This window comes from Elaeis guineensis, chromosome 2 (assembly GCF_000442705.2).
Source record: "Elaeis guineensis isolate ETL-2024a chromosome 2, EG11, whole genome shotgun sequence".
Classification (NCBI taxonomy): Eukaryota; Viridiplantae; Streptophyta; class Magnoliopsida; order Arecales; family Arecaceae; genus Elaeis; species Elaeis guineensis.
The window spans coordinates 99,443,921-99,471,825 of record NC_025994.2 but is presented as its reverse complement, the minus strand read 5'-3'; the positions used below and the strand labels follow the sequence as shown (position 1 = coordinate 99,471,825).

The 27,905-nt window shown below is 37.7% G+C and overlaps 1 pseudogene; it reads left to right on the top strand.

Moving 5' to 3' along the window:
- The first annotated feature begins 771 nt into the window (after window positions 1-771).
- LOC109505916 (receptor-like serine/threonine-protein kinase SD1-8) lies at window positions 772-10,975 on the top strand (annotated as a pseudogene).
- The last annotated feature ends 16,930 nt before the right edge of the window (window positions 10,976-27,905 follow it).

The window sequence follows — 27,905 nt, the reverse complement described above, 5'->3', positions numbered from 1 at the left end:
CACCTCTTAGGAGCTCTATCTGTAATCTTTTTAGACGATATTTTTCATTGTGAAATCTTTCATATTTCTTTTCCTTCATGCAATAAAGAATTGTTTTTCATGCTTATATCTTTGTCTTTATTTACTTTGCATAAGTTGTCGATCTAAAATAGTATATTACCCTTAGGACAAACCGTAATCTATGGGTATGGTTCGTGCTCTTGGGATAGAATATCTTTAGATGACAACTCTTTTATGATATTTAAATCAATTTTGACTAGCCTATAACTTTAAGAGATGGGCCGTGATCTATGGGTGCGGACCATGCTCTCTAGGTTATATCTCTATTGATTAGATACATAGCAAAGGCATGACAAAAAGGATACCATCTGTTTATTAAGAGAGCAGTTGAGATCCTAAGAACTCCTTCCATATCTACAATCAACCTTTAAGTATTTCTCTTTATTTACTTGCTTTCTAGTTAATCTAAATAGTTTCTTGATTGCTCTCTACTTGGTTCTTTAATTTAAATCCAAAATGACTCAACCGCAATTAACACAATCCCTGTGGATACGATCTCAACTCACCTTATCTATATAGTTATAAGTAATTATTTTTGACGTCTACGATAGTGATCAGGTGGCCAGCCCGATGCCCAACACAAGCCACATTACCCTTGTATTTTACCAATTCCAAACTGCACGTTATCCTCAAGGGAAAGCCGCTGGCTTATCATAAGACAAATGGTACTGGCAGATGAGACTTTCTAGATGCCATGAAGCGAAAGGAGAAATGACATTGCTGGAATGCTTTCCAGTACTTGGAATCACGGCAGCTACAATCCCAGTTCACGGCCAGCCAGGTATGAGTGCCAGAGCTTATTGTTCCCTTGCTTCCCTTGATGCAGAAAGCACAGTTTTTCCCTTTTTTGTCCTTAATGCAAAAAAAAAAAAAAAAACAGTTGTATTCTAGTGTAGGATATCCCTTGTTTTTGTTCTTTCTACCTGTCTGAAACTAGAATCTAGTCATCTAATTCTTCAGAATTGATTCCCTTATCAGTCTATGGGCCCTTCTTGCAGCTCTACCCAAGTTTTCTAGCATTTTACATAGAGTTGGCTACAAGTGTTATTTGTTCACAAAAATTTATAAGTTTGACACTTGGTGGTTTCTCTAAAAGTACACAATTACCACTTTGGCTACCATGTATAAGGCTGAATAGGGTCTAAGAACAAGATCAATCACAATGTGAAGCCAAATTGCAAACCAAACTTTTAACAGCCATAACTTGATCATATGACATCTGATTCAGATGCTCTTCTTTTTTTTACATTGAATAACTTTTCAAAATCTATGACATGATGCTCCACCTTTTAAGGGGCGTCACCCCGAGCATCAGTTCTAGATTCCATCATTTAGATCTTGAAACAAATCAATCAAATTGAAAGTTTTCTTTTTAAATAGAAATTTTATTGGATGTATCTTTTTATTTAAAAAAATAAGACAGAAAAACATACGGCAGAATTGATAGAGAAGTAGAGATCTACCTTCTAAAAAATTTTAACTTTTTCGAATTTATTTCAACTAGTCAATTTTATTTTAGGAAAGATAACTAGAAAGAGATATCTTGTTCATCTTGTGCAAAGATGGATTTTATCATTATAAATAGATATTATATACCTTAGTTTTCGATTATCATTAAAAGAAAAGAAAACTTAAGTCTTACTTTCGCAATTCTTCAATCTTTTTATAAATTTCGTTGAGAAGAGTAAGAAAATTCTTTCTTGTCCCTAATCTGATCATTACAACAAAATCACTATGAACTATTATAAAAATACCATAATCCAAAAAAAGAAACAGTTATAGCATAATCCAAAATACAATCATAGTTATTTAACTGAGATGTTAACCTGTTATAGGACCCTTATTCCTTAGCTGCCACTGAATGAAGTACTGATTTTCAAGTCTGGTGAAGAAATTCCTAATTCTCAATCCGAAACATGTCTCATTAAATTAGGTAAGAAATATAAGAAGGGAATGGGTGTGGTATATCCGTCATCATAATCAAAGATCTGATAAAGATTTCAGATTTACAGCTTGTAAGCTGCTGCATTAGATATAGGTAATACACAAGAAATTTACACATATAATTCGAGTTTACTTTTTATTTTAGAAAAATATCAATAAAGACTAGGAACATGACTTAAGGTGGTCTTTCTTGACTCCACGGTCTCAGTAACCGAGCTGTGCTTCGCAGGCCATTTTATGTGAGTATAGATGTTGAGGAACACGGCCCATTCGATGATTCTTTAAGCACTTTCCAAGCAACATTGGAGTCTTACTATCTTAGAGACTACAATTGTGCCTACAGATCAGGTTTCTTTGAGCAAAGTGCCTCGACATAAGCGACTAAACTCTGTTTTAGTAAATGAAAGGAGTGTTTGGTTGGGGTGAGTGGGGATCTAGAATCAGAATCGGAATGGATGACTCCCATTCCAACGGTTTGATTGGGAGGAATCCCATTCCAATTTCGATTCCGGAGTGGAATGGAAATGACTCAATTTATATAGAACTCAATCTCTACTCTCCTCTCTGGATTCAATTTTTCATTCTGATTTCGATTCCGATTCCGGTCACGAACCAAATGCTTCGGGAGATTTGGCCATTCCGATTCCAAGCCATTCCGATTCTCATTTCTATTCTGATTCCGGTTACGAACCAAACACCCCCGAAATATCTTTTATAGATTATTGAGCCTCCAATAACTAGATGAAACATGAAACATGTAAAGCAGGTGAAAACTTGACGTACTAATCATATTTTCTTTCTCGTTTCATTCTCTATTAAATAATGGAAACCTTAATCTCTTTCCATTGCAGGAGATACGACAACGCCGACCAAATCCATTGTAGATGGACAAACCTTAATCTCGTCAGGTGGGACCTTCAAATTGGGCTTCTTCAGCCCTGGTGACTCAAAGAATCGAAACTTGGGGATAAATTACAAAGGCACTCCAGATAAAACAGTTGTGTGGGTTGCCAATAGGTTGTCTCCCCTTAACGGCTCCACGGGGGTTCTCAGTCTCACACATGATGGAAAGCTGGTCCTACTAGATAGCGTCGGCCATATCTTGTGGTCAACAAAAATATCCAGGGGTGTTTGTTGGTTCGCAACCGGAATCAGAATGGAAATGAAAATTAGAATGACTTAAAATCGAAATCGGAATGGCCAAATCCCCCGAAGTGTTTGGTTTGTGACCGAAATTAAAATCGGAATCGAAATTGAAATGGAAAATTGAATCCATAGAGGAGAGTAGGGATTGAATTTTATATAAATTGAGCCATTCCTATTCCACCCTGGAATCGGAATAGGACTCCTCCCAACCAAACGGTTGGAATGGGAGTCACCCATTCCGATTCCGGACCCCCACTCCCCCCAACCAAACACCCCCCCAATGCAATTAATCCCGTCATACAGCTCCTAGACTCGAGAAATCTTGTCCTGATTGAAGGAACTTCAAAGAATTTATGGTGGCAGAGCTTTGATCATCCGAGTAACACACTTCTATGAGGTATGAAGCTTGGGTGGGATTTAAGACCAATTTTGACAGGCATCTCACGTCATGGAAGAGTTCCCCTGACCCTTCTCCAGGGGACGACTCCTACAAGATACATGTTAATCCAGTACCAGAGCTTTTCTTATGGAGAGGATCTGTCCAAATATATCACACTGGACCCTGGAATGGACATGGATTTAATGGCATTCCAGAGATGAAAACAAATAACATGCTCAGGTCTAATCTAATTTCCAATGACTATGAGACCACCTACACCTACGAAGTACTGACAATTCTATTCTATCTCGTCTTTTTTTGAACGAGACTGGAGTGGTTCAGCGTTTGGTACGGCCTAAACCAAAACTTGTATGGGACCTTTACTGGTGGCTTCCAAAAGAGCCGTGTGACGAGTATGCTAACTGTGGAGCTAGTGGCGTATGCAGTACAAGCTACTCACCGGCCTGTGATTGTTTGAAGGGATTCAGTCCAAAGTCTCCTCAAAATTGGAGATTGAGAGACATTCTGATGGCTGTGTAAGGAGAACAGCTTTAAATTGTTCATCGGATGGTTTCTTTGGGCTGCAACAAGTGAAGTTGCCCCATACATCAAATGCCACCGTGCACAGCAACAAAAGTCCGGAAGAGTGTGAAGACTGGTGCCCGAAGAACTGCACTTGCAGCGCCTATGCTATCAATGAAGGGAGCGGCTGTGTAACATGGACCGGAGATCTCATCGATATTAGACTGTTCACCGAAGGAGGGGAGAGTCTATATGTTCAGCTTGCATCTTCTGAATTAGGTAACGATTATTTCTTGAGAGGGGAAGGAAAAGGCGCGAGTCAGGTGTGGAATGTACCAGTGATATGGACTACATTTGGAACTTTTTAGGAGCGGGATATGGCTTTTGGATTGCATCGGATGACGAAAGATATTATCCTTTATTGAGTGAAAAGGAGGTAGATGACTAAAGAGATTATCGTAGACCTCTTAACATATTTTGTTGGTTTTGTCAAAATAACCATATTATTTTACTTTATATGGTTCTAAGGGAATGTGACTTGGTGATATAGTTCTGTTGAGTTTGTGCTTGTCGGCACGCTGAATGTAGGGACATGTTCTTATGACAAAGTCGAGGTGTAATTAGTATACCAGTTCTAACATACATGTCACAAAGCATAATTATATGATAGGTTAGTGTACAACAAACTATCTAACTGATATTCCATATCATAAGAATTGTACCCAAGTGAAAGTCCTAATTCCAAAAATTTGTTGTGCAGGCCAGATAAGGGGTAATTACCATAAAAAGAAGCCTGTCATAGTCATCATCATTTCTTCACTGGCAGGGTTTCTTCTATTTGTGTGCTATATTCGACTTCCTTGGAAGAAGAACAGAAAAAGAAAGCAAGGTACCTTTACCTACACAAACAGACATGATCTATCATTTATACAAGCTATTATATAATATTAATGGCTTTAGTTCTGGTATTAGCATTGATTTCTTCAACATTTTTCAGAACAGATTTCATCAACATTTGGCACTAAGCATCCATAAGACAATTTTATGCCTAATAGTGAAGTAAAATAGTATTCAACGCTCAAGCTAACAAGTAAAATGATTTTATTCAGGTTGCGCAATGCACAGAATAATTAAGTTGACATCATTCATGAGTCCATTAGAAGTGCACCGTATTGGTCCTGTGCACCATATAGCTTTCTTTTAATAATTTAAGGCACCAATGACCACTTCATCCATGTCAAACTATTTTAGTCATATTACAAGCATTTCACTCCTGTATTAATACTCTAGTTGATTTCATTAGACCTAGTTTCTGGATGCCTTGATACATCACAATCCTTCTTGGAATTGGCATCTAAGAAAAGCCAAACAAGGAATGGAAATTTTTATTTTCCTACTTCACTCTTCCGAACCAAAATATATGAGCAAATGTCAAGCTCATTGTAATTAGGGGTAGCAATCAGGTCATGTCAAATACAAGATCAGTCAAAAATTTGTCCATCCAAACCCAACTTGTTTATTGAACAGGTCAAAAATCCAGACACATGCTTGACCATTTTATTAAACAAGTAATCCAAGCCAACCTACAACAAATTGAATCAAGTTAGATAGGTTAAGCATTGTCACCTCTAATTGTAATGGAAGTGTGTTTTAAGGTTCTACAAAAAGGTTCGTTTGAGTGTTTCCCTTCTAGAAAAAGTTGTGGCCAAGAAATAATAATTAGTGAACATATTGATCAGTGAATGATCCCTAGGGATAAAGATTTGATGCAGTGAAGATCAATATGGTGGAAAGCTACTAATTCTCTTGTTATCTTCCTCTATCCATTTAACCCCTTAATGTTTAGAGTCTGCCTTGGCTCAATTTCAGTTAAACAAACACTAATTTCTCTCATGATTCCCCATCTATGTTTACATTCTGTAGATAATATTTTTGTTTAGCTTTTGAGTTTATTGTGTCTCAAGAGGAGGAAGCTTTAGCTGCGAATGGTCGTTGGCTACCCTCTAACAAGTTTTCATTATCCAAAAAATGCATAAGACAAGCCATGTGCATATCGCTTTCTAGAGCTGCTGAAGCTCTATGGCCATTATTGATGGCAGATGCAAGATCTTTAGGTGTCACCTCTATTCAGAGAATGGTTTAGAAGTAACTCTGAGAAAAAATTTATAGTAAATAAAGAAATGAAAACAATATATATTCTCAAAAACCAAAAATAAACTCAGAGAACTTTTAAACTCATTTTAAGCAAATATGGAAAGCCATACTATGCAAGGAAACATATGCTATGATGTACTGGAAAAGATACATAAAAGAAATCCTGACCTGAGACCGAACCATGTGAATCCAGTGTCCCAAAAACTGTATCCCCGCAGCACATTCCAATGTCTTCCCAATGAATATGGTTCTGGTTAATAGGGCCCCTCATTTTACACTCTGCCCAAGACAGAATAATAAGGTGGCTATTCAACACTAACATAGAGAATAATACAGTGGCTATTCAATACTAAAAGCTGGTATCCATTCCTCCAAGTGAGAGGTCTCATATTCAAACCCGAGTAGCGGCGCCATGGATCAAAAGACCAACAACTCATTAAGAAAAATAATAACAATGGCTAATTAAGCCAGGTTCACCGCGGTCCCATGATCCAGTGTTCACCTCAAATGCAAACCATGCATATATTAGTCGTCAGTAGTTTAATATTATAAGCTCCAGAAAATCCCAGAAAATATATTAAAGTCAGTCCAGCTGTGAAAATAAATTAACACATCCCAGTTGACAAGCATTTTCAATTCTACTAAATGCTTTTATCTCGAATATATTGTATACACATATTAAGTTCCAATATATTTCTTCACATGTTGCCGTCGGTAGTTAGTAACTCTACCCATCTACATTTCCTTGGCATATTGTTTTGAAAACAAACTTGCATGGCATGTTACATTTGTTTTTATTATGTTCTGCAGGCTTGTTCTACATTGACAATGACTACATTATGACCTCAATATTGTTTCATCATTAATCTGCTAATTAGGTACATATACATGTGTGCGTGTGTGTAATGAGAAAAGACAAGGATAGGGCCCCCATAACCCATTAGTATAAATGATATTTGCAGGCTAATTGAGGAAGAAATTACAATATACTCGATAATCTCTACTGAACCATGGCATGACTTTCAGCTTGCTTTACAGTGCAGAGTGACACCCAAGGTTCAATCAATCTAAGCATGGTTTCTGGGACAGACCTTGCTGAGCTCTGATTGTTACCCAGTATATTCTTTAGCTCCTGATACCCAGCACTCTGTCAACCATGAATTCCACATTTGTACCCATGTGAATACATACTTGTGAGTGTGAGTGAATTAAAATAATTGCTATCTTGAATGAAACTTTTGTTGTTCTATTTACAAATATTATTTTTCTTTTTGTTTTGAAACTTTTTGGAATGAAGATGCAAGTAAAGTTGAATTCAAGAAGTTCACATAATTGATCTTGTTATACTAAATTTTCATCCTAGGTGAAACAGTTAGTACCCACTAAGGGAAAGCAGAGGAAACAAGCTAGAGTTACCTTTATTTGATATACATATAATAAGAACTGCCACCAACAACTTTTCTGAAGACAATAAACTTGGAGAGGGTGTATTTGGCCCTGTTTGCAAGGTAATTTTTTTGACTACAGGGCATACTGCTATTAGATCCTACAGTTATGCAAGACACAAACTCTTTGAAAAAAGAGCATTGTGGAACTCATCTAAATATAGCAATTGTCAGGGTCAATTGGAAGATGGAGAAAAGATTGCTGTCAAGAGGTTGTCCAAAGATTCTGTGCAGGGCATACATGAATTCACAAATGAGGTGTTGCTGGTAGCCAAACTTCAGCACAGAAATCTTGTTCGCCTTCTTGGCTGCTGCATTAAAGGAGAGGAACGATTACTGGTGTATGAGTACTTGCAAAATACAAGTTTGGACTATTTCATATGCCGTTTGGTCTTTATCCTTGAACCATTTGACTACTTTATGCTTTATATACAATGCAATGTTTGATGGACATCTCACAGTCTTAGTGGCAATATTTGATTTAGTTGATCATAATTTATATTCGGACTTCTGCTTAGGTCTTCTGTGTAGGTCAATCATGCAGGATTTTAGAAAACCAAGACTGGATTGATGAGGCAATGGATTAACAATTAAGATGGATATATTCTTTTTCCATATAAGGTGAAATAATTTCAAACATAATAATTGCTAAGTAAGCTTAGACAGCCATGAAGAATATCTATCTGACTTTTCATACACTATATAGATTTTTATCATTCAAAAAAAAGGTGTATGTGGTATGAATGTCTAGGGAATAAAATTATGACAGAATGCATTTTAGGTAATCAAGTTGGTTTTTTAAAAGATGAGCAGAGGTGGTGGTGATGGTGGCAGTAGATAATCTGATTCCTGTAACTTGACACTTCCTTTACCCTTAATTCACCACTACGTATTAGGTCTCCTATTGAAATGAAATAGGCAGAATCTGAACCTCATGTCCTCGCTAATAAACTAACATGCAAAAAGATTTTATTTCAAATTGCATAAGGATTAGCATATAAGGCATTCTTTCTTGTGCTAAATATAAGTGCAACTTATGATTAGAAGTTTAATGATGGATTTAAAGAGTATAAGTTTTTGTAAATGATAGATTATATTTATTTAAAATATGGAGTGGACTTATCTCGGAGGGAAAAGGGTAAAGAATAAGTAGCTAAGTTGAATTTCAGATTACATTTGTCAAACTATAAGGAGTGTAACTTTGGACCAGATAGGAAAAGAAGTGCACTTTTGAACTGGCAAAAGCGCCTCGTCATCATCATAGGAATTGCTCGAGGACTTCTTTACCTTCACCAAGACTCTAGGTTGAAAATTATTCACAGAGATTTGAAGGCCAGCAATATTCTTCTTGATGAGGAGCTGAACCCAAAAATCTCAGACTTCGGTACTGCAAGAATTTTTAAGGTTGACCAAATTGAAGAGAATACAAATAGAGTTGTTGGGACATAGCAAGTACATAAGTGTATCAACTCACAAAGTATAAATCTGAGTGCAATATCCTAGTTGCATGAACTAATTTTGCTAATGACATGCAGTGGATATACGTCACCAGAGTATGCAATGGGTGGTATCTTTTCAGTGAAATCAGATGTCTTCAGCTTTGGTGTTCTAGTGTTAGAAATCTTAAGTGGTAAGAAGAATAGAATGATCAATCAAGCAGAAGCTCGTGTAGACCTTTTAGGACATGTGAGTACTTGAATGCAAAAATGTCATCATTCTAGATATAACTTCTAGTTGTTCATTCTAAATGTACGTGGATTATCACAGGCATGGAGACTATGGACAGAAGGTAGATGCTTGGAAATACTTGATGAAGCAGTGGGATCTGCATATCAGGAGTTTAAAATATTACGGTATATCCAAGTGGCTCTCTTGTGTGTGCAAGAATGGAGTGAGTATAGACCAACAATGGCAGAGGTAGTGCTCATGTTAGGCACTGAAAGTGCACTGCTACCTCAGCCTCAAAGGCCAGGTTTCTACATAGCAACTCCTTTGATGGAAAGAAATTCGTCTTCGAGCAATAAAATTACAGTCACAATTGAAGGTCAATAGAAATGTGTGACATGAGTATTTTTTTTGTTTTTGTGGGAATTCATGGACTTCATTCTACAAATATATTCATCAGGCAGAGTTCAAACTATCTTACTATGATTTTAATTGTTCATATGCCTTTTTCGTGGAGAAATACCAATGTCTTTTTTCATTTTCTTTACAGATCTAATTAAGGATTTCATTGAAAAAAAATGTTCAAAGTACCAAATTCTCCTCAGTTTCACAGTGATAAGATTAAAAGACTCGGAAGTAAGAAAGAAAAAAACATTGCTTCCAGACACAAATATAGTTCGCACTACCAATGGATTTAAAGAAAAGAATATGCAAATAGTGTTCCTACACAAACAACAAGAATAAGTGAAGAAGAAACAAGAACCAATTATGTGATTTTCGGTGACAGTGAGTGAAAAGGAATAAAACCTCAGGAAATATTATCCACAATATTATTGCAGCTGCAGTAGTGATATTAAAACTAGTTCACTTGCATCAAAAAACATTATCTCTAGATTTTCTGGTGATAAAATATTAGAACAGAATATATTTTCGCCTAAGCTCTTCCAACAGAGTCCACTGAGTTGGAGAATTTGTCATCCGGCAATGCTAAAATAAAGGATATATAAATTAATGAAATTTTCATATATCTTTTATATCTTCTAATCTTCTTACTCCTATTCCTTACTTCTTTCTCATCACCATCACACCCCAGATTCTCCCGATCCTCTCCTCTCATCATCACTTCCTAGTCCTCCCCATGCATCTAAACCACCATCATTGATAAGGTCCCTCTACCCTCTTTTTGGTTAAAAGTTTCATTCATATTCGGTTAAAGGACGCAATGTTGCCCCGTATTTTTAGTCGCACTCTGAAAATTAAAAATAAACAAAATAAATAAATACTAAACATGGTCCAAACTACCGTTATGTCCATCGGCGTGCACCAAGATCCTCTCTTTCTTCATCATCTACTCGGTTAAGCTACAGGCTTTGCGTTACTTCCCTTAGTTTCAGCTTTTTTAAACTAAAACAGAAAAATTCAATGATAATGCGAATCAAAAAATTGAAGAAACTAACGAAGAATCAAAACCCCGCCAGCTAAAACCCTCCAAGAATCGATGAAAACCTCCATTGGAATAAGAAACGGTTGATTTCCCCTGGAACTCTAAAAAAAGTGAAGCAAGAATCGAAGCCCTAGGTCAGAAACTCTCGGCATTCATTCAAAACCCCAGAAGGACCAAGAATCTCATGAAAGGAATAAGAAGAAGAGTGAAGGGGAAAAGAAAGAGAGGAGAGAATACTGAAAGCACTGGCGAAGAATTCGTAGTCAATGAGATCATGGACTTCCAATGGTTGTACCTCTCGTCTGTCGCTCGGCGAGGGGCCTCCTCTCCTTCGACTCCCTCTCTCCTTCGTGTTGTGAAATGAAAGGGGAAACAATTAGTCGGAAAGATGGAGGCCCCGTTTATAAGAGCGGAGATGCGGTGGGTCTCCTTCCGGATCCGTATAATGATGCCAGCCGCACAAGACCAGCCGAATAAACGTTACACATATTATCGCACGCGTGTATGGCATTTCCGTGCCCTCTATTTAGCCGATCAAAATGATCCTGCCCGTCCGTTTCCGCATCAGGACGTGACGTCATACACCGGTGACGCAGGGCTCGCATCTTCACAATCCTCGAGGTAGTGTAAGGACACCTAAACTTTATTCCTAAAATAGAGTTATCAATTTTGAGTGAACAGCTATTCTTTTTTTTATTTCAAATTTTTATTTAATTAAAAATCTAATATTTTATCTATATTTTACTATAATTAATACAGTATTATTCTAATGATTGATATCGAAATAAGTCTCAATTTCATAAGAAATAGATAATAATTTTTTTTAAAAACCTAAGAATGCTTTTGGCATGTGAATTTACGTTTCTTTTGAAACAAACTTGTCTAGCAACCTTAGAACAGTGGTTGCTAATATTGAAGAAGCTCTTTCTTATTTCTAATAATATTTATTTTTAAATTTCTTATGTGCTTGAGACTCCTCATGATAAAAAGGACGGAATCTGTATTAACTGAGGAGCAATAAGAACGTACAATAGAAGAAACAATAACCCAACAAGAATTTACAATTGTAAAGTAGGCCAAAATACTGTGAAATAAAATGTTATCCAAACCCAAAAAATAAGAGTAAAAAAGAAGACATATTAGTTTGATCCAAAACATAAGACAATGATAACCCAAAATGAGAATCGAGCATGAATAATTTGTATAGAAGACCTGCTAACATGAGACCTAGATGATTCAAAATATATAAGTTTCTGGACAGTTATCTGCAAATATGAACAGTTATCAATTTCCATTGATACATCATTTGGAAAATAATAACCAAAACACAATATGTAGAGAATATATCCCCATTTCCATCAATTTCAGCTTCCATTGATACATCATTTGGGAAATAATAACCAAGGCAGCAGAGCCACAAATCTAGTTGTATGTTTTAGGATGAGCATATGGAATACGAGCCCGCCATGCAATTTAAATATAACCATACAATTATCCAAATATGTATGATAGAAGGGGCAGCCAACGAGTTAAACATAGCACAAAACGGCATATTCATGGGCTGCCAAGAAGTTAAAGTTCAAATACATCATTATCAGTTGCCTAGAATGGTATCAGAAGAAGAATGTGTCATGGCACATGAGGGTTGAAGTAATCCTAGCATTTCAAAAGTGCCAAATTAACCATGCCATGATACTCATCATTGTTTTAGACCTGTTCTCTACTTAAGCATTCATGAACAAATCAAAAAATGCTGGCAAAGAATAATAGAGGGGGAATTAAGCTCAAAGGTCATGGCTAAAATGGACTGACAATAATTTAAATCCAAAACCCAATAATCAAGTTGCCAAAAGTTCAAAATCAAGAAGAAAATAAATCCAAAACAACTTGCACAATAAGTTAAACATTTATACAGAACAAGTCCAAATACATCATTACCATGGCAAAAAGTAAAATCCAAAAATATCATTAACTTGTAAAATACTTTAAGTTAAAGCCCGCAAAGAGGGCATCTAATATTACAATATAGACAACACAAATTAAAGATGTCCAACCACAAGCCCAAGAAGAAAACCTACAAAAAAGGCAACTACAACCAGAAGCAAGGTACCATCACATGCACACACATTCATAGGGCTGCCAACAAGGATTTTGTCTTCTTTAAATGTATTGTCATCATATTATTCGCGAGAGGAGCAAAGAGATTGTAGATAGCTATTAAGTGTAGCAATGGCCTCCTCTTTAGTTGGAAACTTCTTGTACAAGGCTTGCTTATACCTGGAGACTTCCCATTGACACTCAGCCTAGGAGTCATAAATCCCTCATGTACGTCCCTCGAAAATCACATAGAATCTTTCTGAATATATCACTAGAACTCACTGAACATCCCCTCGAGTTCCTGCATTTATGTGCAATCAATATCAAATACATTATACATAATAATATAAACTATGCTACAATTAGTATACACATGAACTTCACTATATGACCCCAATTATAAAGTGTACTCCACTGGTTATGAGCAACCCATAGCCTATTAGCTATCGAATTGTGCAGTTCTTCACCTTTATAGATTTCATTATCCCCTACAATCAAATAGGGGTCGACATTATCTTCGTCCGGGTCCATAGGCAAGGGTGCCAATGACATATTGAAATATTTATCATTACCTTGGCTGCATCTTATAAAGTTGTGAATGATGCAACAAGCCATAATAATATGCTTTTGCACCTTGAAGGGATATGGTATGGGAGTTCTCAAAATCTTAAATTGCTTCTTCAAAATACCAAAGGCCTTCTCTACACAATTTCGCAATTGTGCATGTTGATGGTTGTATAGATCCCTACAATTACTTATTGCCCCGATAAGGAGCAAGGAACTTGTCCATGTTGGCATATCCTGAGTTGACAAGGTAATATTTTCTTGTATCCAACCATGCAATGGGAAAATGACTTTGAAAGTCAATAAAATATTGAAACCCTAAAAAAGAGATAATATGGATACCTTCCAGCATGTTGAACTCCCCTGACTCGACACGTCAATGGAGAAACCCTCATGTCGGCTGTCGATCCTACTTAAGAAGGATCGAGGTACCATAAAATAAGGATGGAAAAGGTTATTTTCATGGATGCATGGGTGCACACCTATATCCTCACTAGGTTGGACCATAAACTCCTACTTCAATGAACATATGGCTTTCAGAATATTGTTAAAGTGCCATGATATCGTCTCCCCTGAGTGCTGAAAAGTTTCGACCAAGATCCTATTGATGATACTATGACCTATGCAGTATAGAAAATAGGCCAATTACTCTTGAGCAGTCACACAGCGAGTGCTAGCTATTAGGCTATGTGACACAAGCAACTGCTCTAACTATAGAAATATTATGTTCATTATTCTAAAGTAATCATAACCCCAATCTGGATGGCCACTCAACATATTTGTAATGAGGTCATGATCGGAGAATGGATGGGTTCGATAAGGCATCTTCAAAACCATGCTACAATCATCGACACGAATGATTCCATTCCTTATGAATGTGGTGATCGCATCTTACGAATAATTATCCTTATCAATCAAAAAGTCCATCAGCTCATGCAAGGTGTCTATCTAAAAAAAAAAAACCAATACAGGATATGTAAATTTCATGGAGTCATCCAATAGGTATATCATTATGGCATAACATAAGTTGTTTCATCCAATATTACATAGGCACATCCCAAAACAAAACAAAGGGCTACCTCAAAACATATCTCCTTTATGGAGATTAAACATACAGTATAGAATCCAAAATCAAGAAGCATATGAAGCACAGATTACAAGTACATCAACTATGCTTTCAAAACATCCAGTACAAACATAGAAAAACAATATCATCCATGGCTTAAGAAGTCACCAGATTGGGTTGGAGATGCAGCTGAGCTACCATAAGTGCTAGGCCTGAAGGACTATTACATGAAAGGATGTGTACCACCTTGATTCAGATCATGTATGGGAGGAGGTATGAAAACATTAGGGGCACTTTCAAAAAATACATTTGATCCGAAAGGGGCTGCCATGGATGATGGGACACAATAGAAGTTAATCATTTGTCTCTGCAGCCAAGCTTTCAATAGTGGCCTCTCATAATGCATAAAGAACCATCGATTCATCTCATGTTTAAATGTCTCTCCTGCAGCAAGGATGCATTCATGCGTAACACAGAGAAGCCTCTCCAACTTTGCCATGCATTCATCAATGGAATACAGCATAGGCCTAGCAAGCTTGTCCCTCCTAAAAATCTCAGAGGTAATTTCTAATCTTCTTCTCCCTTGATCCACCAAATCTAGGAGAGCATCAGTTACATCAGTATTCATCCTAATCCTATGTGTTGGAGTCATGGAGCTTGACCTAGACCTCTTTTTGGTGGAGGATGGAGGTGCATTTGGAAAATAGTAGGTGGGTAGTGTCACAGCACAGGAAGTTGGGCTGCTAAGGGATACATTAGACATACTCTATTCAGAAGGTTCAAAAGGGCCAGAAGATGAAACAAAGACTTGACCACTAGGTTTTGAAGGTTGCCTATCATTAAGATTCAAGTCCTCTAAGTCAATCCGATCTGTCTGGTCATCAGAGGTGTCATTATCAGAAACTCCCTCAGGAAGAGCAGATGTATCCCCGCATCTACCAGTGGTCGTGTTCTTTGAAAAAAGAATATCAATGTCATCAAAGACAGAGAAAGGCTTATCCTTATTGCGAGCATACTCCTTGTTTACTTGTTATAAGAACAAATAAATAAGTGCAATCAAATACCGATATGCTTGCTAGCTATGATATTAACAACCATTGAACACTCATCGAGATAACCTCCTCCCATATTTGTTCATCCCTAGGGGTAGGAACTTTGAGCACAAGGTTCCATCCCCATCCGAATTGACTTGCTAAGTTAAAATACAAGTTAAAGTTCTTCTTTAAGACCTTCAATTGATTCTTGAAGTTTCTATATATAAAGGTCTTTTTGGTTCGCTCGTTAAATGTATTCGTCATCTTCTTTCAGGTTTTTGGGAGAAGGTACCATTTTGATAATTGCCTTGGTCATTCTCTTGCCTCACCAAGCCAAGCATGACCAGATCAAGGGGCATCTGTCCAATTTGGTGCCCTCTTATGTGATGATCCTACCCTTGCAGGTTTAGAATCATGGGTCGTATGGACTCTCAGCATTTTAGCTATATGAACGCAAACTTTGAGACAATCAATTGCAAGAAGCCAATCTATGCAAGGATAAAAGAGAATACAAAAAAAAAATATAAATCATTATACAAGAAGAAGAAAATAAATAAAAAATGGTATGGAAGGTGGCTCAGGACATGCAAAGTTGAAGTCAGTGGAGCATCAGGCTACAAGATGTAAAAGCTAATTATATAGTTAAACACTTGTTTCATAGCCATGCTCAATCATAAGGTAGCCCATCATCATTGTCAAAATAAAATACAAGAAAAATAATATAACTTAATATAGATAGAAAATAGGTAAAAAGCACAAAAGTTCAAAGTCAAAAAGAATTAAAAATAAAAAAATGAAAATTTTATGGAATAAATAGGAGAATCCATAGATATAAGACAATATTCACAGGTATCATTCAAAGACTTAACGCATAATTCATGTTTGGACACCACAAGGCAACAAATCCCCTTAACATTGTTCATAACATATCCAAATTAAAATCAAAAGGCTGCCAAATTAAAATTACCTTAGCCACTGTGAGAGGGATGACAACAGTGTGCATGAGAAGGAGACCTACTTGTAGAGAGATCGAGAGGGTGTGAGGCAAGTGCTGCGACGATCGATGGTCTTGAAAAGCAAATCAATCGACAGAAGACACTAGAATGATGAAGGGGATGGAGGGGAGGAGGTCTGTGGAGGATTTCAAGCTACCAAGAAAGTGAGAGGGTTTGAGCGGTGGACACGGCATGAAGATAAAGAGAGAAGGATAGAGGGTGTGAGGCGGGTGCAATGATGACCAGCAGTCATGAAATTTAAATCGAATGAAGGAGAACACTGGAGCGACAGTGGGGATGGAGGGGAGGAGGTCTGCAAAGGAGATCAAGCAACCAAGAAGGCGAGAGGGTATAAGCAGCGGCCGCAGTGTGAAGACAGAGAGATAAAAAGAGGGAGGTAATAGGGTTTCATGGTCCTTTTCACCGTCCTCATTAATTTTTGGCAAATGACACTGATTACCCCTAGGTCTACTGGGAATAGAGAGATCTAGAATTACCAATTCCATGAGGGATCATAGAATTGGTATTCTAGAATACCAATGGTTTGATCGAAATTGCTAAACCAGGATGGCCCATCATAAAATTTTTACTTGTTTGGCATAATGAGTTGGAATAAGCCCTTATTCCATCCAGAATAAGGCAACCAAATACTACCCAAAGGAATAAAATTTTCTCCATGCGTGCGTAGTGCGAGCAAGTAGTCCATCACAAGATCTTCAAGGTAGCCCCTTGACCAGAGTAATTATTGCATGGACCATGTCCGGGGCACTAGTGGAAAATTGGAGCAGTCAGGAGCACATGCACGTTGGATATCGTGCAATTGGGAATTGGTGACATACATATGGTGGATGTTCCATCTAAGAATTTTGCTACGATATTTTTTATAATATTTTATTATAAAAATATTGATGATATTATATATTAATATTTTTATATATTTATTATTTTTAAAATAATATTTTATTATTATTATTATTATTTTCTCTTCTTTCTTTTTCTTTGCTCATGGCTTTATCGCGCCCAACCCCCCACCTCCCTAGCCCTCGGTGCCATCCGTGGCTCCTCTGCACTCCCCTTCTCAGCCCTCCGCACCTCCTCCATGCCACCACCCAACCCTCCAAGCCTAAAGCTGCAAATGGATCGAGTTGACGTATAAACCGACCCAATCTGATCCATGTAGACCCAACCCAAACCATTTTAAAGGGTCCATGGATTCGGGTGGGGTTCTAAACTTGGATCCATTTTATTTTTTGGATCGGATTTAGATTTAATAAATTTTGATCTGACCAACTTGACTGGACTCGTGAAGACTTTTGGATCATTTGGATTTTGGGATAGACTACCCGATCTGATCCGAACCTAATACGAGACCCGGCTATGATTATCTTCTTTGGTTTCATTCTCCTAAGTTTATTAAAATTCAAAGCTCTACTTCTTTTTATTTCTTTTATTTCTTCATTTGTTTGGATAATTACAATCCTTCAATTATTTGAAAGATGGTCCTTTTAAACTCATATTTCTACTGCTCCATCAATCTCATTCAATGTTTTGAATATATATCAAAAAGAAGCACAATGGAAGTAGAATTGAAATATTTATTCATCTAATATTATAAAAGTAATAGAAGCATACTAATTTAAAAATAGATAAAATAGAACTCCCTAACTTCCTCCTACCTTCAATCGCCCAGACTTTACATACTGGTTGGAAAAGAACTAAGATTCTATTGATCAAATGTTGTTGGCTGTCATCACTAGCTTTTCAAATTATGTCAAATATCTTAGTACTCATTTTTATTTGCTCTCATTAGTTGGATCTTGATACTCATTTTAGCTTCATAGATTTTATTGAAAACATCAACAAGAATAATAACATCAGTAGAATCAGATATGGATTAAAAACAAGTAATAGATTGAGCATCTACTTGACAATTTGAAAACTGGTACATAAGCCAATAATAAAAAGTACATATTGAAGAAAAGCAAGTCCTCAAGCAATGTTGCTATACAAAACAGTACTATGATAGCCCTTAGTTGGTATTTATTGATCTTGTTATTTATAACCCAGGCCTGAACCAACTCGGACTTGGATTCAGATCTGAACTGGACCCATATTCATGGATTGGAGCTGGATTATATATAGATCCAATCCAACTTGAATGATCCATTTGGTCAAGAAATTTGATCATGATTCCGATCTAATCCGATCCGATCTTCTATTAAACTAGATATGGGTCCAATATTTAGACCCGATCAAGGAACCGAGTTGGATTAGGGTTACTCATGATCTGATCCGATCTGATCCGATCCATTTGCACCCCTATCCGAGCCTCCTCCATTTCTCTACGTGCACCCCCCCATGACTCGTGCCTCCTTCACACCACTAATCCCCCCAACTCCCTCGACGGCCTATGCCTCTTTCGCTCTTGATTTCATGCCCCCCCCCACCTTCAGCATTCGCCACCACTCTGCATCCTCCCCAACCCCCCTCCCCCCACCCCCGTCGGGCATGGCTACTCTGTGCTCCCCCCACCACCCCATCCTTAGCACCCGCGGCTGCTTTAGATCCACCCCCAACCCTGTGCGCCCCCTCCCTTCGTGACTTCTTCGTGCCACCACAACCACCCACCCCTCCTCTCACCCCTCGATGTCTCTCGTGGCCCGTGACTTCTCCATGCAACACCCCCCAACCCCCACCCCTCCGTGGCACGTGGCTTTTCCACCGCCGCCCCCCTCCCCCAACCCTTCATGGCCTGCGGCTTCTCCATGCCACTACCGTTGCCCCAACCTGTAGCTCCTTTGTGTTCACCCCCCTCCAATCTCCCATGGAGAAAGAGAAGATTTTTTGAAAAAAAATAAATTTGATTATGGCATGAAATAATCCTAATCTTTGAAATATTTACTACACCAACCATGCACACGGATACTCCGTCGAGTTGAAATCCGAGTGATCTATATTTAATTCGTCGATCAATAATAGATAAAAAGTAAAAGGACCAAAATGCCCTTTGGAGCACCGTAGCAAAATCCTTCATCTAATGGTTGGATTTTCGATCTCTCATTTTTTTTGGTAGAAATCCGATCTCTCATTTGATCAGTGGTTGATGAACTTAGTCGATATGGAGGAGGTCGAGATCGGGATGCTATGTGACCTCTTCTTCCTCATGGAGCAGAGATGGAATACCACTTTGGTGATCCGTTCATTCAGAAATCAGCTGGTAGAGCAGATTTTAGCATTGCCGACCTCTATCTAGGAATCCTAAAATGTGAGGGTTTGGGGTCCACCTATAGCACTAAACCATCTTTCAGAGATATCTATGACCTCTACAAGAGGGAGCCACCTAGAAGACCGGAGGTTGCTTGAATTTGGAGGCTTCAGGTGCACTCGAGTGTTATCCTTTTCTTCGAAAGCTGGCATGGGGCCATTTGCTAACCAGAGGGGTGTTGAGGGAGTGGGGGATGGATATCCCATCGACTTGCTCGAGTTGTGAAGGCGACACTAAGATGATCGTGCATGTGCTGTTTTAATGTTTGAGGGTCATACAGATTTGGAGTTTCACTGGTGCTCTTTCAACATTCACCCAAGAGAAGGCACTAGTCTAGGGCTTTCTTTAGGTTTTGCAAAGGCATATGAGGGGTGATTTTCTTATGCATTGAGCCATCAAGGCAGCTTATACGGCTTAATGGATCTGGTTAGCGAGGAATAGCTAGGTGTTTGAAGATAAGAGGTAGCCTATCAGGTTTATCTTGGAGAGAGCCTTGGTCTAGGTAGCGAAGTTCACCAATCTTTCCTCTAATAGAGGGACCTTGACAGCTTAGGACACCTAAGTCTCCCCCCTTACTCTTGGCGCAAGCTGCTTGGTGTTCATCTCCTGGGAACCCTCATTTAGCTTTCTTAAGATCAACTTCAATAGCAGTTTGACTAGTGATAGTAGAGGTGTGAGTTTTGTGATCCACTGCCCAAATGTAGGCTTTGTGGTTGCAAACGACAATCACCTCTTTAATACTACTATCTTGGAAGTTGAGCTATGGGCGGCTTGGGCGGGTATCGCCCGTGCATAGTGAAGCCTTGAGGCTCATCAATTGCCTATCGAGCACTCATCCATGATTAGGGGTGCAAATGGATTTGGTTAGATCGAGTCGTGAGTGACCCTAACCCCGATCGGACTCAGTTCCATGATCGGATCCAAATGTTGGACCCAAATCTAATCCAATAGAAGATCGTGTAGAGTCAGATCAGGTTCATAGACAAAAAAATTATCCCAATGGGTTATTCAGGTTAGGTCGAGTCCATACATAACTAGCAATCTAAAAAATTTGAATCTGGTTTGAGTCTGAGTCGGATCCGGATCTATAATCCCAAAACACTACTATACCCATTTCTTAACCATATTATTGATCTATAATTTCACCTGCTTCTTTCAACTGAACTTCATTTTTTTCCTCTCTCTAAGTTTTTCTCTTTAATTGGGAGAAAATTCTTTCCTAAATACCTTCTCTCTCACTTCCTCAGCAATCAAACAAAACTTTTAAATAGTTTAACTCAGAAGAATATGCATTTGGATAGATACTATTAATAATTGATCTTTTAAAATAGTTACAATATATTACCAGGCCCTTTGACATTTCCATACTACATGCAGTATATTCATCAAAATATATATCAATTAGAAATCATCATGCTTAGATTTACAATTTACATGGGAAGGGAGAGGAGATAGCCAGCATCTTTAGACTAAAAACTAGGATGGCACCACCTATCAATTGAAGCTCGAAAAAAAAAGACCAAATTTGTACTGATATGTGGTCTAAATCCAATCATATATTCATCTAAATCATGAAAACCATGATGCTAAATTGTACAAAGTACAAATCATAATGAAATGTACAAAGCTCATGATACTAATAGGTTGAGACTTATGGATGAATTCGGTCATTCAGATCTAATATTGAGTTTAGATTGGGTCGCGTCATTGAGCATAAGATCCAAATCAATCCATAAAATTAAGTGGATCGGATCATGTTGGATCTGAATTCAGTAAACTCAGATCCAACCCAAAAAATGAAACATATCCAATTTTAGAACCCGAATCAGCCCGATAGGTCCTTTAATGCGGGTCTGATTGGATCTAAGTAGATCGTCAGGTCAAATCAGGCCATGGATCATCCTGACCCATTTGCAGCCTTAGCCATGGTGATTGGATGGATCCAGAGCCGACAGAGGGTGACTCTTAACCACCCCCCACTATGCGATATTTGGCGGATTTTATTGGGCCCTCCATAAATATGTCTATCATGAAGTGAATAATGCAACAAATTGGGTCTCCTTCTTTGTGACCCAGCATTCAATAGATGTGCTATGGGCTAATGATTTGACTACTCCGAGAGTTTTTAGGGATATTTTATTTTTTAATTTCAATATATGTACTCATACTAGGCTTATATGAATTGTCTATTTTTATCCAAAAAAAAAAAAGGGATGATAAGGGCTAGTATGGCGTGTTACCCACCGTAGGATTTGGCACGGTGCATTGGACCTGAGCCAAGTAATAATTAGACCCTGGATAGTGGGGATGGACCACTTCAAGACAAGGAAAGCAGGTGCTAAGGCATGTGAACCATCATCCACATTGAATGAGCTGGGTTGGGCTAGCCCGGCGAAAGTTTGACCATCTTGGTCCGAGCCGGACCATTTGTGGGTCTGCTGCTTTCAACGATAGATTGTCATGTGAGATAAGAGAAGCATTAAAAATGTCTACAATATTAGCTTTCGGGTTGGTTATATTTCGCTTCTGCGGACCAGATTCTCTACTTACATTGCAAACTATCTTTCCATTCCTCCCCCATAAAAATTTAGCCCTTGCCCATGCATCAACATACGTATAAATTAGTATCCTGCGGCATAATCAGCATAATCTCTCCAACTTGAAGTTGACAAATCATACATATATTACGTTTCATGCAAAACTGAGAAGTCCAAATGTCCCCTTCTTCAAACATATAATTAATATTGTTGAAGCTATTTAATATCATTTGATTTATACGAGTCAGATCCAACAACATGAACTTATCAATAGACTAGCCTCAACAACCTCTTGCTTGTGACCAGCCCACACCACGTTTCCATCTATGGTAGGCACACCATGGCACTACATCCGTGCCCATGGCTAACAAATCACATACATCATTCTCACATGTGGCTGGCTAGTCTAGATGCTCCGATAATTGCAATCCTATAATTAAGCAAAAAAAAAAATCTATTTTCTTTCTTCATTATTTATTTATTCATAACCCGTTTATTATATGTAAGCATGATTTAATGTCGTATAGTTCAAAATAAATAATATCATAATCTATGCTGTCATGCCCCAAATTTGAGATATAAGATGGCCATACTATCGTGAGGTACTACATATTCATAGTCAATTAAAGAACTAAAATTCTACTATAAAATTACCTTGCTAGAGCAATCTCTAAGATCCAAACCTTTCTTTATCCCTACTGATCCTATTCCTCTGAAAAAATAAAACAAAAAGGATATAAGCTATACCAGCTTAATAAGTAGATTTTATACTACTTATTAAATCAAGCATAAATTTATATATTCATCAATAAATTGTTTATAAAAGATAACTCTCATTAAAAATAGAACAATGCATATAATCATAAATCAATCATGCTATTGCATATGTATAAATTATATAAATTATATAATATGGTTTTTGATACAAAATCATAAATCATATTAACTTTATAAAATCATAAATCATTTTTCACTTTATCATATTATAATTCTTATATCTATGATAGAACCATAATCAATATCATGCCAACTACTATGACCCACTGGAGAGGGTCGTATGTTGGGTTATACAATAATCTACTGGTAGGGGCCATGCATTGGACTAATATAACCCACTAGTCTGGGTCATGTGCTGGGTTACTATAACCCTCTAGTAAGGGTCATATGCTAAGCTACTATAACTCACCGGCAAGGATCATATGCCTGCTCCTATAACCTGCTAGTAGAGCCATACAAAACTATATAAGAGTTCATGATCTTATTTCTAAGATCATATTTTTCTAAAATATATATTCTTATATTATAAATAAATAAATTAGATAACATTAAATGACTTTATAGGGTTCATAGTCTATAAATAAATCATTAATACTAAAACAATCATGTAAATAATCTTTCCATAACAAAAATATAGATTCCACATTTTAGAGTTCATAGTTAATAATCGAGTATAATATTAAAATATCCATAAAACCATAGTTTTCATAATAATATATACTTTGCATAATATCATATGCTTGATCCTTAATTTGAAAAAAATGTAGATTATCAATATCAAATATTCTTTTTATATTTTATTGTCTTAAATATTGAAAATAATTAATAATTCAAAAATAAGTAAGAACTGTCCAAGTTACTTTTCTCTTCCACTTTGAACATTCAAACTTCAACTATGTGAATCACCTAAACCTATTCAAGGTCATTAAAATCCATCATTAATAACTTTGAAACCAAAGAGAACTTAGAACATGTTAAAATTGGGCAAACGATCTGATTTGGATATTGCAAGGTATGTGGCTCCATATTCGAACTGGGGTGAAGGAAGAGCAAGGTCGATCAAGTGGTGGTGCCCAATTAATTGGGTCAATCCAAATAAATAAACTCAATTGATCATGATCAATTAAGGTTTAACTAACTTAATAGAGGTCAATGATGATCGGGTTCCAGAGGTAGTAGGCATGCCACCCAAGTATCGAGATGGTTTGAGGCCTCCATGGTAAGATTAACTTGGGTCCATAGTGAAGGAAGATAGGACTTTGAACTAAGTCCTAAGTCTGTCAAGAGAGAGAAAGAGAGAGAAGAGTAGGGATGTGTGATCGCTATCGTGGGCGGTCAATTAAAAATCTAACTTAAACTATATAGGTAGGATGAGTTGGGATCATATCCTCAGGGACCATGGGCTGAGTAATATTCAAACTAAAAAAAGATGGTAAAAGAATAAGAATTTTAAGATTCTGAAAAGACAAAAGAAACAAGTTTGAATGAGATAAAGTTTTGAAAATATCAAGTAGAAAAAAGTACTTCAGATTTTTGAATCCATCCTTTAATCATATATTTGTATTTTAATTAAAGCAATCACTACTATAGAAAAGGTCTATGGCAGTACTTACTAGAGTAGCGATTCGAAAGCTACTGCTATAGAATCTATGGCAGTAGTTATACATAGCTGCTGCCATAGTTTTGACCTATAGCAATGGTTACCTGTAATCGCTGCCACAGGATACATATAGCAGTGGTTGGTGAATAACCATTGTCATAGGTCTAATCTATGGCAGCGGTTACACATAACCACTGTCATACATCTGATATACAGAACGGTTAATCAACTACTATCATAGGCTTGATCTGTAGCAGCGGTTATATATAATCACTGCTATAGATTTGAGATATGGCAGCGGTTACGTATAACCACTGCCATAGATTTTACTTATGGCAGTGGTTACATATGATCACTGCCATAGGTTAACATATTGCAGCGGTTACTCATAACCGCTGCTATAAGTCAAAACTATAACAGCGGTTATTTATAATCGCTATCATATCTCAAATTTATGACAGTAATTATACGTAGCCACTGCGATATAGTAGACCTATAGCAGCGGTTTTGTTTAATCGTTGCTATATCGGTAGAATATAAATTTTTTTCATATATTTTTCTAAATATGATATAAATTTAAAATTTAAAATCTATCTTCATCATTCATTATCTAAATAATTATCATTAGAGTGTCGTGATAAAAAATCATCTTGATCTAATAGCCCTAGTTATATCGATCAATAAAATTTGATTTCGATGGTCATGAACGATCGTATGATGATTTGATAGATAGAGACTACCAATGGATTTAAAAACTTACAACGATGATCTTGATAATATTTATAGTATATTATCAAAATTTTATTTCAATCGGACATCATTATCGTGGTTAATTTAGCACGCGATGATTTTGACCACTAAATAAAAAATGAGCGATCAAATGGCCAAACTGTGTCCGATTAAGATGATTTTTGAAATAAATGATCTTTGTTATCATCTTAATTATTTAAATGGTGGTGATCATAAAATTCAAACCATGTGTATATGAACCATCGAAAAATGATACTGAAGCTGCAAGAAAAAAAGAGCTAGCTTGTATTTGTTTCGATTGGGGGAATGAATACTGAAGTTGCAAAAGAAGATAAGCTCATATATGAACAATAAGATTTATTGGATTCTTAACTAATAATTAAAGTAGCACCTTTTAGATTCTGATTGATATTTTGTGCAACTTCAATATCCATTCCTTGATCGAAACAAATACATCCTCCTTTTCTCTCAACTTCTATATCCATTCTTTGATGGTTCATATACATATGGTTTGGATTTTATGATCACCATCATTTAAATGATTAAAGTGATAACAAAGATTATTTATCTAAAAAATTATCTTAATCAGACATAGTTTAACATTTTGATCACTCATTTTTTATTTAACGATCGAAATCATCGCTTGTTAAATTGACTATGATAATGATGTCCGATTGAAGTAAAATTTTGATAGTGTGCTATAAATATTATTAAAATTATTATTATAAATTTTTAGATTCATCGATGATCTCTATCTATCAGATCATTATACGATCGTTCATGATCATGGAAATCAAATTTTATTGATCAATAAAGCTAGGGCTATCGGATTGAGGTGATTTTTTGTCACGATACTCTAACGATAATTATTTAGATAATGAACTGTGAAGATAAACTTTAAATTTTAAATTTATATCATATTCAAAAAAAATAAAAAAAAATTATATTTATGCTCTATAACAGTGGTTGAGAGATAACCGCTGCTATATATTTATAGCAGTGGTTCTAAAGACCACTGCTATAGATCTATAGCAGTAGTTGCCTCAACCATTGCTAAATATCTATTGCAGTAGTTGATAACCGATGTCATTAACCTATAGCAGCGGTTTTAAAATCGCTGCCATAGATTTGAAAATTTTTTAGGCCATGCTCTCTCTTCTTCATTTCGTGCTTAATCCTCTCTCTCTCTCTCCTACCTGCACCCCATCGTTGGCCCGCCAACCACCGCCCCCTCCCTCTAGCACCACCACCAGCTCCAACCCCCTCGACCCCACCTCCCTCTTTTCCATCATTGATCTTCTCTACCGTCACCGCCGTCGCTGCTGCTGCCACCACTGCTGTAGGGTAACCCTTTTTTTTTGTGGCTCCGTGGGGAAGGGAGGAGTGGGGGGGTAGGGGCGCGAGCGAAACAGGCCAGGGGGTGGGGTGGAGGATGGAGGGGTGTGGGGGCCGTGGGGGGTGGGGGCGAGGGGTGAAGGGGTGCCATGGGGTGGGGTGGTGCTGGGGTGGGGCAAAGGATAGGGGCAGCAGGGGGTGGAGGCCACAGGGGTGGGGGCACGAATGGAGGGGCAGCGCGGGGTGGGGTGGCACAGGGGGTAGGGCAGAGGATGGGGGCTGCAAGGGGTGGGGGCTGTAGCGGGTGGGGGGCGTGAGCGAAAGGGTGGTGCAGGGTGGGGTGGCGTGGGAGGTATGGTGAAGGACGGGGTCCACAGGGGATAGGGGCCGCAGGGGTTGGGGGCTGCAAGGAGTGGGGGGGTGCGAGTGAAGGGGTGGCGCGGCGTGGCATAGGGTGGGGTGGGGCGGAGGATGGGGGCCGCAGGGGGTGGGGGGTGCGAGCGGAGGGGCGGCGCAGCGTGGGGTGGCACGGGGGGTGGGGCGGAGGATGGGAAGGGGCAGCGCGGGGTGGGGTGGCACGGGGGTTGGGGGCGGTGGTGACGGGTCAGGGGTGGTGATTAGGGGGATGGGGTGTTGTAATAAAATAAATTTTATTATATTATTATCAAATAATAGTTATAATAAAAATAATAATAATTGAGATCTGGGTCGGGATCTGGTCCGGATTGACTTGAATCTGATCCAAGATCCAGATCGGGATCCTGATCGGGATTCGAGTCAGATCAGGGTCGGATCTGAGTATATCTCTCTATTTTTATAGAGAGATGCATGGTAGTGATTTAATACATGCATTGATGTAACCTTAGACGCCCATTCAAGAGTCGATCACAAGGTCCCCAAAATGGACTCTATAAATGGCTCTTCAATGCCCCATTTGGGCAGTTAAAAAATGCATACAAAGTATTTGTTTAAGACAAAACTTATCTGGTGTTGTCGAGGTTCTAGATACTTTTGTCAGGAGTGATGGTGATGTCCATATTGTAGATGCTAGTAGGTGATGAGTTCAACATCTTGATATAAATGTTAGTGTTTATTTATTTATGCTTTACTAATATTATTATTCAAT